The following is a 6,593-nucleotide window of genomic DNA, read 5'->3' as shown; positions in this document are numbered from 1 at the left end:
CCTAGAGATAGGCAAGCAATTTGCCTCTTTGCACAGCATTTTCGGGGAAATTTGCATAGAAGATATTTTCTGCTAATTTAATGGCCACAGAGCAAAATAAATGAAAGATGTAAAAAAAAAAAAAATACTTATACTTACCTTACGCTCACTTTTCCATCACCTCTGCTCTTCACTGTCACTTGTCCCATCCTCATTACATCATCTTAGGCTAGGACTTCCAGCACTGATGAGGTCCATGAGGGTTCTCCGCAAGCATGCATTAGGTCACAAAGTCATGAGGTCACAACGGGCACCATGATCTTACATCAGAGCTTGAAGTCCCAGACTAGCATAGTATAAAGGTGATAAGAAAATGCGACAGGTGACGGTGAGCAGTAGAGGGGCAGGAGAGGTGAGTGATAAGGTGTTTATAAATATTTTTATTTTTTTACTTTTTGATGACCCTTTCCAGTTTAGAAAAATGGCAATTATTGGCCTCTATCTTGCTAATTCTGCACAGAAGCGAATTACAAAAAAAATCCACATTTTGGCAAATGCAATTTTTAAAATATTTTATTAGAATTCAATTCCACTGTAATCTTTAGTCACAGTCTTTTCATTTCCCATAGGCTGGAAAGCCACATTTTGCTATATATTACCTTAGATGTGCTCCAGATATAATGCATAAATAAAAAAAAACATGCAATAATAATAATATTGTTTTCATCTTACCTGATTATTTTTTACTTTATTAAAGTAATATTTTATTATTTAATAATTTATTTATTTTTTACTTTAGAGGAAAACAAGGGTACATGAGTTAGTGTTTCCAATGTAAAGGAGAAATTCTATATTTAGAATTAGAAATGTAAAAAAAATGATTGAATGAAGTGTTAACATTTCTTAGGAAATGTATTTTATTTGATCATTCTAAATCTAAATTCTAAATCTTCTATCTCAATACAGACTTACAGTGTATGCTACAAAACACATAAAAACGCAATCATGATGGCAAAAGAATGTCAATTCTATATTAAAGAGTAAATGTCAACCTTATAGCTCTTTGCAGTCTACTGAGCGAGGATGTAAATTTGATTGTTATAAATAAAATTATTATAATTATTATTATTATTATTATTATTATTATTATTATTATTATTATATTGTTATGCCCTCTATACTTTAAGCCATTTTCTTTACAATGAAAGTCTATATGGTCTATCTTACTTATTTAGCTATTTAAAAAAAAAAAAAATGACTACGGAGAGGGGAAGACGATATTAATCATCTAGGGAAGAGATTACTCAGTTTAGTCAATGAAATAATTCTAGTGGCTTGATCAGGGATGCCAACCATACAGAAAAAATCTGAAAAAAGTTGCTTCCTTGATTTACTTTGAAGCTTGAGTACCGTTTACAGATTATTGTGTAAGTTATCATTTCTGTATGCTGACAACGTACTTAGGCTACTTTTCCAAACATATATCACTTATTACGATTTTCTTATTAGTCCATAAAAAAATGTTATTTATTTGTGAATATTTGACAAAATGTTCAAGATATAAAAAAATCAGGTTGATGACCATGCCCACCATGCACAAGACTCAAACATTGATTGACCAAATTAAAATTTTGCTCAACATGAAGCGCAGAAAGAAATAACAACTATTCAATTTTTAAAAAGTTGCATCTTTCTTACAAAATTCAAGAATATGTCTGAGATCAAAGCACTTATGATGACGCCTTTAACAGAGTGGTATTTACTAGAGGACCTAATGGGCAAATTGGGGTCTTTAAAGATTACTTGACCACCATCATTTTAATGGTGACGCAGTCGCAAATATCCTTTGTTAGAAAGTTTGCAGCCTCTTTTGTTCATCATGAAAATTTGACACTTTTTTATGCTCTTGTTTACTTTTGTAAGGTAGTATTGTTCAAAGTGATGTTTGTATATGACATTACATGCAAAGTAAAGAAATATATAATAAAAAAACGACTTAAAATCCTTAAAAAATTAAAATGTTTACATGATCTTATCACAGGAATGATGCATCTGAGAAAGGGAGCTGCAGAAGAGTGCTAGAAACTGGAATATAATGCTGTGAGGAGCTAGAAGGACAATATAATCTGTTTGCGGTATATGTACAGTGTGTTCTCCGGTATTTACAATCATTAAATTGTGTTTTCTTTATAACTTTGTATTTCCATGTTGAATTCCAGAATCATGCACCCATATGGACTTATATCATGTAGTACATTTTCTCTTTTTTTAGTGTTATATAGTTTGGCTATCTATAAAAATTAATTAAGCCTTTGGTAGGAGACTATGTGAGTGGGATGCAAGCAGAATGTTGCCTATCGTTCCCATATAAATAGTGCCATATATTCAAATATCAGAACTTTTTGTGTTGCGATATTCTGAAATCTGTAATTAAAGATAAAAGCCATTTACTTGTCATTAATGTGTTGTTATCTTAAAAAAAGGCAAAATATATGGAGTATGTAGTATTGAAATGGGCAGTCTGTATTATAGATCATGGCATGTACATCTAAAACCTACAATCTGGATGTATATAAGAATATATGTTGGTGTATAGCAACTTAGTAATGCTTGTGGTAGTAAAACTGGGGTAATATATTGATACATATCTAGTACAAACGATTTGTCACATATTCATGTATTCATTACATTGCCTAATGTATGGCCTATAGAGATTAACAAATTGATCCACTGTTGATTGAATTTGGATCGAATTTTCTTAAACTTGCAGGATCCCATGAATTTGAATGTGTCACTTGATTGGCAAGTATCACATAAAAGAAAAGTTTACACCATTTTAAAAACTGCTAAGGCTAAAGTCTTCAAGAGAAGCTGCGTAGGCTTTCCCATAATACCTTGCAGCTATCACATCACACATGGTCTAGCGCAACCAAGAGAACAATGTCTATTGCTTGCGTTAGGGTCGGCCATGCAGCGCCATTTTAGTTTTTTTAAGCACAGGGATAGGAGGTCAGAGCACACAGCTCATTCTGCATAGGTATAGTAAAAGTTCTAAATCTGATTGCTGGGAACTACTGCAGAACTGAAACTGATGGAAAATGGGTGTGGTAGTCTCAGCCTGTGAATAATAATCCAATGATTCAAGTGATAAGAAAGTGCTGAAGCTGCATAGTCAGTGTAACTGTGTATTGATTGATCTGTGATACACTGCAGTGACAGCACCTTAATAACCATTTTTAATGTAGTTCTGTGCTAATTTTGCTTCTGAAGAAAAATCCTGAATCCAAGGCTTGTGTGTCATAGGAAGTCTAATATTAGAACTGTACATGTCTCTCTAATAGATCTGTTGGTTCCACCAGTTACCATCTGTTTTAGCTAGCCAGATAGATTGAGGTCACTTGGAAATTAAAAGCTCAAAAGGGGTTGAATCCAGTCCTAAGAGCCTTGAGAATTATATTCCAATGTTCTGGGCAATTTAAGGCTTTGCGGTATTGAGATTAAATTGCCATGAATCATATATTTAGGGAAAATTCTGAAAAGCTTCCAAATCTGAATTTCAAAATATCCAATCATCTCTAATAGCCTATTGGATAATGGTAGTGACTTTTGACACTTATTTGAATGTCTGAGACATGCCACATTTATTTTAGTCACAACGTAAAACTATTTTGTTCTGAAAACTGTACACACTAGGAGTTAAAAACAAGTAGTGTGAAAGAAACAAGTAAGACTTATCAATGATTTCTGTGGCTTGTGTCAAAGGTCAGTTTACCCCATAATGATCCCCAATCAGAGGTATAGGAAATTTATTTTCTCTTGTTAATTACCACATTCACCTAGCAAAGATTGGAGGGAGGGGTTGCAAGATCTTTTTTTCCACTACTATCATCCTTGTCGGCAGCACATCCCCGCTTACATGTGGGATATGCTGTTGACCAATGGAACAATAAGTGAACATTTGCTTGTTTCTTGACGAAACACTGAGGACATTCACACACGGCAATAATCTGGAACATAAGTTCCTATAAATGTTCGTACGGCCAATCATCAGCCCGTGTAAAAGGGTTATATGTCAAGGAGAAATAAAAAAATGTACCAACACAAACTTGGGAAAAAATATACAAACTTTATGTCAATGTTCTCCTTTACTTTACACATAAAAAGGAATATAAAGCCTGACTTCATTCTACCACAGAAATGTGCAGAAAAGTGGACCATGGAAATGGAAAGTCTACCATTGCTTAGAGAAAAGAAAGTTAAGAAATATGTCAAAATTTTGGCATAAATTTTTGCCTCCACAAATCCAACTAATAGGTGGCATAAACGGTGACTAGACAATCTGAAGATGCGCTAGGTGTATAACGTGGCATGAAGTAGAGTGATACATTTTAAGACTTTCTAGGATAAGATGGCACTGCCTAAATAGTAGGCAGTTTTGATGAATATGACCCTATATGTTTTATTGCAAAAGCAATGGCGCCATCAAGAAAACACAGGGTTACAAGACATCTATTAAAATCCTTGTGTGTCTGGTATTTGAACGGCCTCTAAAGTCAAATGCGCAAGGGAAGTAGTTCTTGATTTTAACCCATTTAGTATGAGACCTTAAGATTATTTGGCTTTACTAGTTATATGTATAATTAAGGAATGGGGTGTTATTGTACATTTGTCGTAGAATTAATTAAACTTATTTGTATCCTGTTGGGATTACTTTTTGATGGCTTAACTAACTTACATATTTCCATTTTTAATGTGGTTCAAAAAATTACATACGTCCATTAATTTTAACTGAGGGATGCGGGAAGATATGAATAAAGGAAAAGGCTATGGTAAACATTTCATAACCTTGCTCCCTACCAAACTGATTTAAAGTAAAGAAAAAAGAAAAAAGACCTGATTAGAATCTGGACTGACCCCGAACCTTAATAAAGGATCCATTATAAGCCAGTGGGATTTATTAAAATTGATTATACATTACACTCATCAGAAGCGTAACAGCATTGATAATTGAGTAAGCCATAATTATTTGCGATTGAGACCTTATAAATACAATGAAAAATAAAGTCAGTAACCCATTACATTTCATAAAATATTCTTATCACAAAACAAAGTTCTGAAATCATCCTGACAGCCATCATCCCTGTTTCTCCTACTAACATGTCTGTTGAATAAACTAAAAGGGTATGTTATTTCTGCAGAGGGAGGTATATAATGGGATTTCAGATACTTTGGGGGCAGTAGTATTGTCATAAATCAGACAGGTAGAAATTCATGGTGCCCAATCAAACTGGGTAAGACATTTGGTGAGACTTAAACCAAAATATGCTTTGAACAGACAATCAGAGGTATTTTTGGTTTTGCGTTTTCATTTTTTGCTCCCCTTCTTCCCAGAGCCAGAACTTTTTTAATTTTTGGTCAATATGGCGATATCATGGCTTGTTTTTTTGTGGGATGACTAGTACCTTTGAATGACATGATCAGTTTTACCATGTTGTGTACTAGAAAACGGAAAAAAAAATTCCAAGTGCGGTGAAATTGAAAAAAAAAGTGCAATCCCACACTTGTTTTTGGTTTGTTTTTTTTAACAAGGTTCACTAAATACTAAAATTGACCTGTTATTATGATTGTCCAGGTCCTTACGAGTTCATAGGCACCAAACATGTCTAGGTTCTTTTTTATCTACGAGGTGAAGAAAAATTCCAAACTTTTGTTAAAAAAAAAAATTGTGCCATTTTTCAATACCCGTAGCATCTCCATTTTTTGTGATCTCGGGTTTGGTGATGGCTTATTTTTGCACGCTGAGCTGACGTATTTAATGATACCATTTTGGTGGAGATATGTTCTTTGTATCGCCTGTTATTGCATTTTAATGCAATGTCACGGCGACCAAAAAAGTAATTCTGGCATTTTGACTTTTTTTCTCGCTACGCCGTTTAGCGATCAGGTTAATCCATAACCCAATTGGCTCAGCTACATATAGGCAATGATTAGTTTACCTATATGTAGCTGAATTACTCACTTGCTATGAGCGCCGACCACTGAACGGCACTCACAGAAAGCCGGCAGTGACAACCATAGAGGTCTCCAGGAGACCTCTGGTTGTCATGCCAACCCACCGGTGACCCATGAGCACGTGATGGGGTCACCGGTGGGCGGATTTCCGGCGTGATTGCCGGATGCACTTGTTAAATGCCGCTGTCATTTAATGGGTTAATGGCCGCGGGTGGATCGAGATTCCACCCATGGCTGTTTCGGGCACATGTCAGCTGTTCAAAACAGCTGACATGTGCCAGGAAAGATGTGGGCTCACCGCTGGAGCCCACATCAAAGGGAGGGAGTCCAACATCGGCGTGCTATTATTCCCAATGTCGTAAAGGGGTTAAACAGAAAAAAAACTAAGATAGAAGCAAAAGCCCTGCTGTAAGTATGTAAATAGTAATAGTACATATAAATGATATAGGGTTACTTAGTAAGCACTGCTTTTGATCAATAAAAGTGTAAAAGCCATTCCACTACAACAAGGTGTACCCAAGTCATTGCGGTCCTGTATATATAGGACTGTCCCGATTTGGGTACACCTTGTCGCGGTGGGATGGCTTTTACGCTTTTATTTT

This window comes from Ranitomeya variabilis, chromosome 3 (genome assembly GCF_051348905.1).
Source record: "Ranitomeya variabilis isolate aRanVar5 chromosome 3, aRanVar5.hap1, whole genome shotgun sequence".
Lineage (NCBI taxonomy): Eukaryota > Metazoa > Chordata > Amphibia > Anura > Dendrobatidae > Ranitomeya > Ranitomeya variabilis.
Note: the sequence above shows the minus strand (reverse complement) of the source record.